Source organism: Musca vetustissima, unplaced genomic scaffold (assembly GCF_032173495.1).
Source record: "Musca vetustissima isolate MV318-11 ecotype Yass unplaced genomic scaffold, APGP_CSIRO_Mvet_v1 utg3616, whole genome shotgun sequence".
Classification (NCBI taxonomy): Eukaryota; Metazoa; Arthropoda; class Insecta; order Diptera; family Muscidae; genus Musca; species Musca vetustissima.
The window spans coordinates 162,440-177,496 of NW_026881604.1; the positions used below are offsets into that span (position 1 = coordinate 162,440).

At 36.1% G+C, this 15,057-nt stretch overlaps 1 long non-coding RNA gene across 1 annotated transcript; it reads left to right on the forward strand.

Moving 5' to 3' along the window:
• Positions 1 to 13,067: 13,067 nt before the first annotated feature.
• LOC133327559 (uncharacterized) lies at positions 13,068 to 13,735 on the forward strand. The gene is made up of 2 exons (XR_009754260.1): positions 13,068 to 13,180; positions 13,421 to 13,735. It is a non-coding gene; the product is annotated as an uncharacterized LOC133327559 (long non-coding RNA).
• Positions 13,736 to 15,057: the final 1,322 nt, after the last annotated feature.

Sequence of the window (15,057 nt, forward strand, 5' to 3'; positions counted from 1 at the left end):
GAAAATTGCAAGTCGTTTCTATCTGTCGAAGTTGTTGGTTTTTCACTCTCTTTCCACAAAATTTGTTGACTGCACAATCAGTTCACCTGCCAGCAATTGGTTTTTATTAACAGCACATTAAAGTACTTAATGTGCATGAACGTTGAAAGACTTAATTTGAGGCACTTAACATCGTCATACCATACAAATACGAATATATCAAAGTTTTCTCCCCCTACCCAACTCCCTACCTCTTTCCCACTGTGCAACATTTGACATCTAGCAAAGAAACGCTGACCAGAAGTTATTTCAAGTCTTTTTAGGACCATTAATTAGCCTTTTTTCTTAGTGACCACACAAAACATGGTTTCCGACACGAAGTAAATACCTTGGTCTAGCATTGCCTACCAAACGGGTGCAGACAGACTGGACTGGGACTGGATCTGAACAATTGTAACAAAAATGAATAGAAGAAGAAGAGGAGGAAAAATCGCAACAACAAACCAGAAAATAATAATCCATCAAGAAGGGTACAACCAGCGAACGAGCACCTCGATTATGATGAAGAAGACTAAAAGGAAAGGGATTTACTTTTCTAAGTGTGATTGTTGTTGTTGTTTTAGTATTCCCCCTTTTAAACATATAGGGGAAAAACGGAATGAGAAAAAACTCAAGGCCTCCATACATTTTGCATTAACAGCTCCATACATTCATTCCCCACATTAAGAGTTTGAGTTTGAAACATAAAACGACAACAAAAACGACCCCAACATTTGTTGTTAAGCTCCCCGGCCATTGTTATTGTTCTTGTCGGTCAGGAGGGACGGACGGCCGGTCGGATATCGTCATTGCGGTGTCAATCCCTAGCTGTGAACATGGTGTTGGGCATGTTAGTGTTCCTATGGCCAATGCCCGCCATTGCCACCGCCGTTGCTACTGATGATGATGATGATGGCCATGACAGAGGCATTGCCAGTCAACACCTATTAACACCTTTGGCTCGGACCATTTGTTTAATGATATTTGCTTTATGTAAAAAGGCAAATACGAGCGCAAGAGCAAAAATTACATAAAACCGGGAGGTCACAACAATAACAACAACTATAGCGATAACACCATGGACAACGTTTTTTTTTCGTAATTCCTGCTGTGACGTTGATGACAATGATTTGCCTGTTGTTGTTCAGTGATTCGAGTTTATGGTAATGCCCTTAAAATGAATTGTATTAAAGGACATTAGTTTAATAGCATCTGCCTTTTCTGTGTGTGTGTACGTGAGTGGGTCTGTTTGTTTGTCTGCCGGTCATTCATTAGCTTTTCTGTGTGTTTCAAGTGAAAACTTGAAATAGCGACAAATGTTGAAAGTCACAACAGAATCAAGGGAACAAAAACTCATCGCACTTGTCACTTCAAGGAAGTTTTATTTTGAATGAAATTAATGGCAACAAAACGCGATGATGGTAGGGAAAAACTTTTATTAACTTCACCGGCTGCAGTTAATGTGATTTAATAGCGTTGTACAAAAATAAAGTCCACGTATATTTTGCGATACAATGTGAAATTTATTTTGTGAAGATAATATGCAGAAAAAGTGCCTACATTTCTTAGCCAATGTCTTTGGTATTTCAGTAAAAGCTCGACTAACACTTTGCTATCAGGAAATAAGTACAAAGCCTAATTATACCCTACACAACTATGTTGTCAGGGTATTAAAGCTTTGTGCAGCACTAAAAGTTTGTAAAGCCGAGAAATATTAGTCTTAGACCCACCTTTAAGTATACCGATTTGGTGTTTTTTTCGAGTCGATCTATAGGCCGCAACTGAAAGCCGAACATCATAACACAACCCACTTTGAAGGGAATCTGGACATTAGAAGAATTAGAAGAGCTGTACTGAATACTAGTAACGTTTGTTGACCTCTAATCGGTCAAAAGGATGAAAAAATTGCGAAATTTTGCCCAAGCTCAGAATCTAGAACCACACAAAGTTAGATTTTCGTGGAAGTTGTGTAGGGTATCATATAGTTTAGCAACTCTTTTTCTTTAATAATCACGGCTTTATTCGCCCTTTCCGTGAATTTCACTAAACTTTTTATACCCTTCACCACACTGTGGTACAGGGTATTATGTCTTTGTGCATATGTTTGTAACAGGAAAAGGAAACTTTTGAGAATATGCATAGAATCACTTTTTAAGTCGATTTATGCATCCGTCCGTCTGTAGATGTTAAATTGTAAACACAGTACAGGTCGCATTTATGATCCGATTTAGATGAACTTTGGCACAAGTTACTTATTTGGCTCAAGGACGAACCCTTTTGAAATTGGGAAAAATCGGTTCAGATTTAGATATAGCTCCCATATATATTTTCGTCCGATTTAAGGTAAATGGGGCACGAAAGTCCCTATAAATTATTCGATTTGCACGAAATTTGGCACAGAGTACTGAATTAGGTCCAGAATGATGTGTGCTAAGTTTCGTGAAAATCGGTTGGGATTTGGATATAGCTCCCATATATAGTTTTTTCCGATTTTATGTAAATGGTGCACCAAAGTCACTATATGCCTTTCGATTTGCATAAAATTTGGCACAGCGTACTGAATTAAGTCTGGAATGATGTGTGCTATGTTTTATGAAAATCGGTTCAAATTTCGATATAGTTCACCAAAGCCCCTATATATCATTCGGTTTGCATGAAATTTGGCATAGAGTACTGAATTAGGTGCAGAATGATGTGTGCCATGTTTCGAGAAAATCGGTTCAGATTTAGATATAGCTCCCATATATAGTTTTGTCCGATTCTATGCAAATCGTGCACCAAAGTTCCTATATACCTTTCGATTTGCATGAAATTTGGCACAGCGTACTGAATTAAGTCTAGAATTAAGTATATGATGTATATATATATATATACTAGCGGGCCCGGCAAACGTTGTCTTGCATAGCAATATTGTTGATGTTCACATAACGATAACCGAATATTAAGTTACCTGTTTAGATTGAGATTCTGCTTTGAAATTTGCACTTACATTGCTACTACTCCTAGGATATTTGGTATTGAAAATGTTCAATATTAGTTCACAATTTAGGGTAGTACCCATATAACGGTACCTCGCAATATGAGCATTTTTGACGTGTTTTTCACCAGAATTGTTTGTAATTGAGCAGAAAGTGTTCGTACCAAATATTTTTAGTATTTGCACATATTTTATGGGCGGTAACATAAAACGGTAGCAATAAACATTCAATATTTTGAAGATCTTGGGCACGGTTCCCAGAAAATCTCTCTACTTAAAATTATCAATATTGGCCCAATTATCGGGGAAATCCCTTAATATTCGGTGTTTGGCAGTAATTTTATGTTTGGGATGATCATTGTGTAGAAAATGTTCCTAACAAATTTTGCCAAAGCTTACGAAAAGCCTCCATGTAATGGTACTCCACATTATACGATCCTTTGAGGATTTGGACACGTTTTTCAACCTCTTCAGCTGTAATTGGTTGTTTTATTTGGTAGCACGAATTCTACTAAAAATTGTCAATATTTGTCCACTCTTCTGTATTTTAATGGGGTTTGGTCAACTTTTTAAACCAAATTGCCTGTAATTTTATATTTTAGATGATCAGTGAGTACAAAATCTCCTTACAAAGAGTTATCAATATAGGACCAAGTTTCCGGGTGGAACCCATATAATCGTAGCTCCCATAATTTCTTATGTGGTGTCAAATATTCCTACCAAAAATTAATATATCTCCATTCCGATTGTAGTAGCTAAAATATGTCATTCCGGGATATTGGTCCAAGCTATGATATAGCAATATATACAGGTCTCGCCCCATTTTCAGTATTATAAAGACATTGACTTAATTTTCTCATTGAGTTGGCTATAATTAGGCAAAACGGATTCCTGTGTATAAAAGACATCATCCCAGAAATTATAAACTATAGCTTAAGGTTTAAAAAAGACGCCATAATTATTTCCCGTTCAATTTTCGGTATGTTGAAGTTTTTACCCCCGTTTACCAACCTGAGTGTTATCGGTAGTTGGCATGTTCAATACGAATAGCCATTTAACCACCTGATTTTATATTTCCTGTGGCATATCAACATTTCAGGTACTTTAAGGAACAACATGTTCCTATTATTATTATTTTCAAACAAATTAATCTAGGGTATGGATCTTAGGATACCCTGAATGACCGCGAACTCGATTCAGAATGTCTTCTGATTTTCCAATCATGCATTAGTCCCAAAATGTACGTGCATTCTACGGAAAACGTGTGCGTACAATGATCGCGTGTACATTCAATGATATACTTCTGAATTATTGTTTGTATTGTCACAAAAAATGTTTCAATACAATGTCAAACCAATTAAAAAAATTAAATATTTTGAAAATGTTCAATAATTGACAAATGTAGGCTTAAAGGAATGATACGCTACCAATTTTCGCCCATAATACCTCAAAATAACAACTACGACGTGGTGCTATCAAAACAGCTCGATACTAAATTCGTGGAAATGAAAATAGGCTGAATAATATGTTTTGCAAAAATTTCGCGGTTTTCGATTTTTTCTCATCTTTTAAACCTTCCCTGGACCTCCACGAACATTTCAAGACTAAGATCAGATAAATCCGTTCAGCCGTTCCCGAGTTTTAGCGTACTGAAAGTTTATGTTGATTGTAAACCAAATAATCAATGGATGCTTGATTGATATTACATTTTAAACAGTGAAGCATACCAAATAGCGTGCGTAAAGTTTGCTTAAAGTCTATTTAAAAAGTATGAAATCAATGTTTCTTCGAAAAGACGACATCTGTAAAGATACATATGTAGAATATCCCCAAAGTGGTGAAGGGTATCATATAGTCGGCCCAGTCCGAAATTACTACTTTCCTTACTGGTTTTCTTATGCAGAATTTTTAATTAAAGGGATAAGCGAAACTCGTTGCGCTTAAGCGAAAATTTTCAATCAATATGTGAAAACCCGTGAAAATAATAAATAATGAAATGAATTTAGTAAGAACTTACTTTTTTGTTGACATTGTTCGAAAAAATGTGCACATTCATTTTAGAAATTACACATATAAAAATTTCATGAATTTCTCTTAAACGGTGTTGGTTCCATATATAGTTGTGTTTTCCAAAAAAAAAGTCTTTCTCTTATACGGATTTTCAATTAACCGGTTTTTCATTTAAGCGAAGTAAAATATTAGTTAATAATTTTTGGTTTCAATTAACCGATTTTTTCGATAAACCGGTGTTCGCTTATCCGAATTCGACTCAATTTAGTTATATGGTTTTTAAAACTGAATAAGATAGTCATATGACAGAGAAATCAGTCATTTTTGAAAAACATTATTCCTGCATCGGTGGTTGTCATATCTCAAGTAATATAATTTTATCTGATCAAATTTGTATACCCTAAATCTCACTGGGTTACGGAGTTTTACGTATTTGTACATATATTTTTAACAGGCAAAAGGAATCATGATAGACTCCATGTTACGTTTGAGAAAATGCATTGAATTACTTTCTGAATCCGTCGGTTTGTTAATGTCAAATTCTAAACTAAATTCTATATGTTGCATTTATGATCTGCATGAAATAACATTTTGGAACAGCTTATTTATTTGTCCCAAGGACGAGCCATATTGAAATTGGCGAAAATCGGTTTAGATATAAATATAAATATATCCATTAGAACGGTCGTCGAAAATGTCGATAAAATCGGACCGACATGTTCGCTGTTGTAACATCGCCCAGGAGCTAAAAATCGACCATAAAACTGTTTTTAAACCATTTACAAAAAGCTGTATTCAAAAGGAAGATCGGTGTATGGGTGCCACACCAATTAACAAAAAAAAAAAAAGGATGAATCGAATTTCCATCTGCGAGTCTTGGCCAAACGGAATGAGATAGACTAGACCTATTTCTTAAACGGATGGTGACTGGAGATGTGAAATGGATCACATATGATAACACTGTGCAAAAACGATCGTGGTCAAAGAGGGTTGAAGTACTTCAAAAATTATTTTCCTGTTAATCCTTCTAATTTCACGTAACAAAGAAAATTTTCTTTGACTTTTTAGATACATTGTCAAAAATCGTATACATATATAGTTGCATCCGATAATACCGAAAAGAATTCATCACTTTTCACTTCTTCAACAATAAACTTCTGGATGCATTCTCCAATTAATTCTATTAAAGCGTACTGTATTATGAATTTTTGGGTGTACTTTCCAAACATTTTAAAAGTTTACGTCTTACGACAGTATTCAGGACGCTTTACTTCCCCACAAGGCTATGTCTTCCCTTTCACACTATAAAATTATCTCAATGACCACTTTAACTGTATACATTTGTTCTTTCTAATATCTGAAGATTTTTTGTCCTTAAGATGTTATACACATTTTGAAACATCTCTCATTCTCGATATAAAGTCTTGAGTCCCCATCATCGCATCTTCGTGGTATTCCCTTTTTCGTGGGCTGTAAAGCATTCAATAATATTTTTATTATTTTATCCACAATATATGCGCTTCTTTACACTTTTAATTGAGTTGGGCATATTCTCTACCATTTTGTTATGATTTCATCTGGGATTTTGTTACATCCTTCTTGTGTTTGTAGAAATTTGGAAAACTCTAGTGGAATTAAAAAAATTCTGTTGCAAAATTAAATTTATTTAAAGAAAAAAATTTACACCATCCCCCTGCCCTCAGATATAGATCCCACAAGACGTACACCCTGAGATCTATATCTGATCTGATTTCAATATTGTTTAACACACTTTATTTCATAGTCAACTCAATACTCTATGTTAAATTTCGTCTCAATCGGACAAAGCCTAAATATGGACCGATTTAAGGGGACCCCCCCCCCATTCTCGGGGTCAAAAAATTTTTTGATTTAATTCGATCCTACACTAATTCAAGAATGTCTCTACAAAATTTCAAGTGAAAATCTCAAGAACTCTTGAAGATATAACCGATTTATTGTGTCAGCATCAAGTGAGGGCTAAAGGGCTTCTCAAACTTTAAACGCGTTTTTCTCTTTTGCGAATGGCGGGCACGATAACTCAAAAACTAATAACCCAATCGATTTCAAATTTTTATACGTTTCTCTGTGAGTGTAGGATAAAGCCAATCGGTGAAGATCTTCCTTATTTTTTAACTTGGTTTTTGGTCAAAATTCGGCGATTTTCCAAAAATATTTTTTCAAAGGTCCGCCATTTTGTTAATTTTAGAGCGAAGTCAATAATCCTAGTTCATACGAGAGCCAGACATGTACTCTTTCTAACACCGTTGGAATTTTCGGATTCCGATGTTGCAGTGAGGAGTTATCATGCCCGCCATCAAAAATAAGGACTTTTCTCTAATCACAAAAAACAACAACAAGACAACAACAAAAAATTGTTGTAAATTATTTTTCTTCCTTTTTAAATCTTCAAATATATATGTGCAAAGTTACAAACCTTAACAAGCATTGGTATCGATTTATCAGCCCATTGAAAATCTTGAAAAATTAAATTCGAGAATGGGTGGGGTTCCCTTAAATAAAACTTCACATACGTCAATCTTTACATAATTCGGAACGCTGTGCAAAATGTTGCCTAAATTAGTCAAACCGTGGGAGTTTGGTGTACCACTGACATAAAATCGAACGAATATATATATATATATATATATATATAAATATATATATATATATGGCAGCTGTATCTAAATCTGAACCGATTACGACAAAACTTAGCATACATCAACCTGGACCTAATTCATTACACTTTGCAAAATTATGTCTCATTCGGACAAAACTTGGCAGTTTGGTGCACCATTAACATAAAATCGGACGAATTATAAATATGGGAGCTATATCTAAAAACTCACATACATCAAACGGTACTTAATTTAGTACGCTGTGCATTTTTTGGTATCAATTGTGGAATCTTAATCTGACCCGATTTTCTCTAATTTCCACAGTTATCGTTCTAGGGCCAAGAAAATGAGCTGTGACAAATTTCATCTGATTCGAATCACAAATTTCAATAGTAACAATGGGCCTTTGCACCAAAGTCCCTATGTATCTTTCGATTTGCACGAAATTTGGCATTTCGTACTGAATTAAATCTAGAATGATGTGGTTTAAGTTTCGTAAAAATCGTTTTGGATTTAGATATAGATCCCATATATTTTCGCCCGATTTAATTTTCTGACCGACTTCGTGTTAATTGAACGGGTGCCCGATTGATATTTGCTGTCCCATTGTAACAAACGAATGACATGTTTATGGGTTGATCTAAGTCGGTTCACATTTAGATAAAGGTCACATATTTTAGTTCATCCAATTTCTTGTTATTGGCCCTTCTTTTTAATATACCCATAGTGGTGAAGGGTATCATATAGTCGGCCCCGTCCGACTTTACTACTTTCCTTACTGGTTTTCTATTTGTTTTAACCCGAAATAGATAAATGGGAAATACAAATAATTATCATCATCCCAATCTCTCTAATATTAAATTTTAATTTTATTCCCACAAATACCATAAATATAATTTATGTTATCCCTTCATCTTCATTGCGAAAATAATCTTAAGTTAATTTCACCATTAAAAATGATTTGTTTATGGTCGGTAGGTAACCTAACCTAGGTGTAAACATACGACTTTTGAGGTTATGGCAATATATATATATTTGTAATTTGCAAATGATACTTTTCACCTCCCACACACACTTCGATATGCACAGAGGTTAAAACTATGAATATTGCCAAAAATGTGGCTATCCTTGTGGTATTTATATGGCAATCCACATCGCTCCCCCCACCCCTCCTTAGCAAACATCAGATTCCTGCTAAATGTTCATGTTCAAAATTTGGAAATTTGTGGCTGCTTCTGTGTCTAACAACAACGATGACGATGGTGCCATCGTTCTTTCACATATAAATTCTATGAAGTGGCATATTTTTGCTAAATATTACTGCATTCCAGTAGTTTTGGGGTTAAGGGAAAGTACCGAACATCTTGACCATAAACCTGGAAACCAGTCACATTGTAAACGTGCAATTGATCAACCGTATTTGCAACATACAAGAGCATAACAAGTAGTAGTAGAGTTATTCACTGTGGTAATGTGCGGTGTTAAAAGTTGTTTGGATTGGGGTGATAGGTAATGTAGTTGTATTTTAGAATATAGAATGTTTTTTTGGAAAAGGTGCGTAACATCATATAGTGACTATGTCGTTGTAAATTATCTGCTGACATATTTTCATCATTCAAGAATACGGAATGCTAAATTACATCCATATAGGTGTGAGATACTTCTAGAATCTTCAAAGTCCGCAAGTGGGATAAAGAGTTTCCTTTCTGCATAAATGTGCTTTACCATTCAAAAAACCGGAATGCTATATTGCGGTCCCTTTAAGAGGGATGAATATGGCTAAAACCTCCTATATATTCCTAAATGTAGACCGGCATTAATATTTTATGAGAAGATTTCGGTCAGTTCAAGTGCTAAAAGTCTCAAAAATAATTTTTCTTAGGGAGATTTTCTACCCAATGAAACTCCAAAATTTCAAATTTCTTTCAGATCGGTCCAAAAATGTGACAAAGGACCCCAAAATCGGAAATTATGGGAGGTACCGCTCTAAGGGGTCTACTCTAAAACAGGGTCCGATATAGATATTTTTTTGGTTCAGAGATTTTATACTATATCAAAAATATAAAATTACAGCCAATTCGGTTGAAAACAAAATGCCTAAAAACCTCAAAATACCGAATAAGGTGAGATACCGCCGTACCCAAGATCCCAAAAATACCGAATAATAAGGGTAACATCGAATAGGGACTACTCTGAAACATGAGCCAATATGGATAATTTTTCGTAGAAAGATTTTCTACCCAGTTCGGTTAAAAACGTGTCCAAGGTCTCCTAAATACCGAATAATGGGGAATATCGTTCTTTGGTTCGAAACCTTGGCCAATATTGATAATTTTGGTATGAAGATTTTCTATCCAAGGAGAATCCAAACTATAAAATTTCAACCAATTCGGTTGAAAAACGTGCCCAAGGTTACAAAAATACCGAATAGTGGGAATTATCGTTCAATTGTGACTAATCCGAAACATAGGCCAATATTGATCATTTTTGGTAGAGAGATTTTACAGTTAATTCGACTGAAAAAAGGGTGTAAGTTCCCCCAAGTAGCGAAAAATGCGGGTACTGCTCTATGGGAGCTACGCCCAAACATGGGGTTAATGGGGCCAATGGGAATCCTAAATATCATATTAGAGCCAATTCAGTTGAAAAACTTGCCCGAGGGCACCAAAAATTCCAAATAATGGTAGTTATCGTCCTACGGAGACTAATTAAGGGCAAATGTTGACAATTTTTGTTAGAGAGTTGAGAATCCAAAATACCGAGAACTAAGTTCTGAATTTTGGGAAGCATGATAATATGGAGGCTGGCCTAAAAAGTGGATCCATAAGGTGCTCACAGGTGACGCATAAAATCAAACGATATTTATGGTCTTCTAAGACGATCCGAATGGGTATTTGATTTTTAAAAAAATTTCAAAAATTTAGGCCCATTGTGGGTGAGGATTAGAAGGAGTGGACCGATAAGTCCCATCTTCAAGCTTCATATACACTTGCTTATGATGTACCACGTGTGGTTAGAAATGCGGCTATTGAAGGTGCGATAAAAAGTTGTCTCATCGAAATATTGGTTTTAGACCAATAGAGAGGTGAGAATACAAAATACCAAAAACCAAATTCTGTATTTTGGAAAGAACGGTTATGTGAAGGCTGACTTAAATGTGGACCACTAGATTCTCACAGGTGACACACCTAACCGCAATCTTTGGACCAAATCCATTTCAGACAATTTGGTGGGGGCTTACACATGTCCGTCTGTATGTCTCCAAAATGTTTCACATCGTTATATTTCTTCCCAAAATAAATCAAGTTCGCTCTCTCGTTGAAAAAAATTCCCCTATTGAAATATCCATCATTCCACCGAACCATGTTACTCTTTCTTACACCAAAATGAAACCAATCTGCATGCATATATCATCATCATCGTCGTCGTCATGCAGCAAGGTCCATCCATATCGATGGTATGCGGTATTTCGGCATTCACTCGATGACTGTGTAGTCAACCAAACAACCAGCCAGCCTGCCAGCTAGCTAACTTGCTGGCTGGCTCCCCATACTCTACATCTCATCTTACATGCATGTAACCGAAAACCGCAAACCGATACAACAAATATATTTCAATTGTTGTTACTGTTAAGTGTTGTTGTTGTTGTTGGTGTCGTTGATGGTGTTGGTGAAGTGGTGTAGAGTAGAGTTGCTCTTTCAATATTTTCCCATTTCTCTGTGGAACCCAAAGAAACAACAACATATGTACATAAGATGAAAGAAGAATACGAAGATGGAATGGCATAACAAAAATTCTTCCCAGAATCGTGCCTGAATGTTGTTTGACAACATTTCGTGCAATGTTGCAGGTTGCTGGCTCAAAAGTTATGTTGCAGCATCCCTGCACCGCCACAACCACCGTAAAGATGCTGTTCTTCTTTATCGCCAATATTTGGTTTGTTTGTGTGGCTCGCTCTCGTTGGCAGGCAAATAAATAACGAAATCGAAGAAATGAAGCAAGAATTTGCATAGTGTAAGACGTGAGCCACACACACCATAGCTTAGCATAGCATCAGGATGAACATCAGCAGCACCATTACCACCACTAACTATATGGTCGGGTTCAATATCACAAATTCCACAGCAATTCATCGCCCATATCTGAGATATTGCTCGTGATTATAACGTTGCTTTGGCTTGAGATTGATATGAATATTTTCTGTTTAGATTTTTTGGATGACTCCCATGGCTGTATTCAATTTGCAAAGGCAGAAATAGCACAAAATCGACACCAATGAAAATAAAGGGGAAAAAAATTGAAGTCAAGTCGTTGTGATGTGATAATCTATCGTTTAGAAATCGATAATTGAAATATTTTCAATCGGCAATGGGAGTAGATTGGTATATTGCATTCAAATTGATGATAAATTAGATGGGAGGTAGAGGATAGACTTTGGGGAAAATTTTAAGCAATTTGCTAAGCTACAATACGAATAATTGGAGATAATCGTAAAATAAGTTTAATATTTATTTTGGGGTCGATAAGGTGCTCATTATAGAAAAAAGTTATTCGTGATCATATGACCATAACGCTTGGAATGATGAGGCTGACAATCTTTATATCGCCTTTTTGCGAAGGAGTAAGGTCCAATCACAACTTCGGATCAATGAGCACATCAAACAATGACTTTTTCTAAATGTAATTGCCTATATTAAAATAATTGAGGATTCACAAAACCCCAAATAATTAATTTTATACGGATTACCCGATTTAAAAAATGTCGGGCCGCCACAAAGGGCCAACATTTTCAATATCAAGATCGAATATGGGAAAAGTCGGTCAATCTTTAATCAAGATCGATGATTGGAAAAATCGGTCCACTCCTTTTAATATCTCCCCCACAAAATAGTCAAAATTCCCTTCGCCACTCTGTGGTACAGGGTATTATGTGCAAACAGGATGAGATGAAAAAACTGCAACCAACTTCAGACTGCTGTTATTTCTAAACCACTCGTCCGACAGCTATTAAAATTATTCCAGTGACAGCTCATTATTTTGTTTACAAGCGTACAAAAGCATTTTGGTGAGAATTTTCAAGAAAAAAGGTTATTCGTGATTGAATTCAAGCGTCATAGTGTGATTTCTTTATATTTGTCTGTAAAAACACAAGTGGGTATCGATCGTTAGAGCACTCCGGCATTTAAATGTGAATAAATATTTTGTGTCTCGTACCATCGCTCGTTACCGTGACTCTAGTAGCGTAACCCGACGTCAAGGAAATGGACGGAAGAAAACAGCAACATCGATTGGCTCGAAAAGTAAAGAAGCGACTTAATCGAAACCCGCAGTGGTCGAAAAATGGCTCGTAAGCTGAACATATCGCAATATTCCATTCGGCAAATATTGAAAAATGAGCTGGGGGTAATGCCATTGCAAGCACTTACACCTCGACTGAAAGAAAATAGACTCAAAATAGCTAAAGAGTTGCTTCGCTTGGCCGAAAGTGTTGAAATGCCGTATTTGGTTTCTCCGATTAGAAAATATTCGTTGTCCAGCAGTTTGTAAACAAACAAAAAATGTGCACGGTTGGCCACCAAAACTTAAGCGCCGGACATTGACATGGAGTGGGCCGCCATAACAGCCGATGGTCGCTCTGCGCTCGTATTAATGGACCGTGGCATCAGAATAACTACCGAGTATTATCGCGAAAATATTCTGGAGGGTGTATTAAAGCCTTGGGCACGCAAACATTTTTGCCGCAGACCTTGGACGGAATGTCCAAGGTCAGTACACTCAGTACGCACCACCCAAGAATGGTTACAAAATGAGGTTCCTCGTTTCACTTCCAACTCACAATGGCCACCAAAATCTCCGTGTACCAATCCGTTGTACTATTGTGTCTGAAGTATTTTGAAAAGCAAGTTTGGCACTAAAAAATACCAAAGTTTCGATCACCTCAAGCAAGCGCTTCGCCGGGAATGGGCCAAAATACCGCAGAGCAACATTCGGGCAGCGTGTGACGGTTTCATTGGCCGTTTGAAGGCCATACTTCGTGCCAAAGATGACCAATTCGAACAAATTTAAACTTATTATAAAATTTGATGCTATTTCCAACGTTTGACTTTATTGCAGTTTTTTAATATCACCAAAAGAGTGAACCTGTACCGATTCTCTACCGATAATTTTTCTTTCTTAATAAAGAGTATTTAATGAGAACCACAACCAATTCGGTAAAAATTATATGGATCGATTGTGATATGTTTATACCCTTCACCGCGCTGTATTACAGGGTATTATGTCGTTATACATATGTCTGAAACATACAAAAGAATTTGAAATTAACCCATGGTCCATTTTCAGGATATACATATCATATCGATGTATTAACTATCTGTACATGTACAAATGTAAGCAAAATACAGGCCGCATTTGAGATCCGAATGAAATGCAATTTAGCAAAGCTAACTTAGAAGAGGAAGGCCACGAATCCGATGGAAAGATCAAGTAGAAGACAACATCTCGGAACATGGTCGTCCAAATTGGATGAGATGCGCACAAGACCGATGGCTTGGATGGAAATCTTTTTTAATCTCGGCTTATGGAAGAGCTGTTCTTAGTGACTTAGAACGGACCCTATTGAAATTAAAGAAAATCGTTTCAGAATTGCATATAGCTGTCATATATATGTTTGTCCGATTCCACAATAGTTCCGATTTTCCATATATGACAAACAAAACTCCCGAGGTTTGTCCAACCAAAATGAATTATGTATAGAATGAATTCTGTTAAGTTTCATTGATATATACCGTCAGACTATGGTTTGCGGAGGTCTTCGGAATTACACGTAGCTTTTATTATTCGCTTTATATATGGTGTATGTTTTTATACCCTTCACCCCACTGTGGTACAGGGTATTATTTCTTTGTGCATATGTTTGTAACAGGCAAAAGGAAACAATTTAGACACATGGTTCCTTTTGAGAATATGCATAGAATCACTTTCTAAGTCGATTTATGAATGTCCGTCCGTCTGTTTGTCCGACTGTCCATGTTAAATTGTAAACAAAGTACAGGACGTATTTTTAATTCGAATTGGATTTATTTGCCCAAGGACGAACCCTATTGAAATTGAGAAAAATGAGTTCAGATTTATATATAGCTCCCATATATATTTACGTCCGATTTAATGCAAATGACGTACCAAAGTCATTAAATATATCGATTTGCACGAAATTTGGAATTCTTTAAATTAGAAATGGTGCACCAAAGTCCCATATATTTTTGGATATTCACGAAATTTGGCATAGCGTACTGAATTGAGTCTAGAATGATGTGTGTAAAATTTCTTGAAAATCGGTTCAGATTTAGATATAGCTCCCATATATGTTTTCGTCCAATTTAAGGTGAATGGTGCACCAAAGACCCTATATATTCA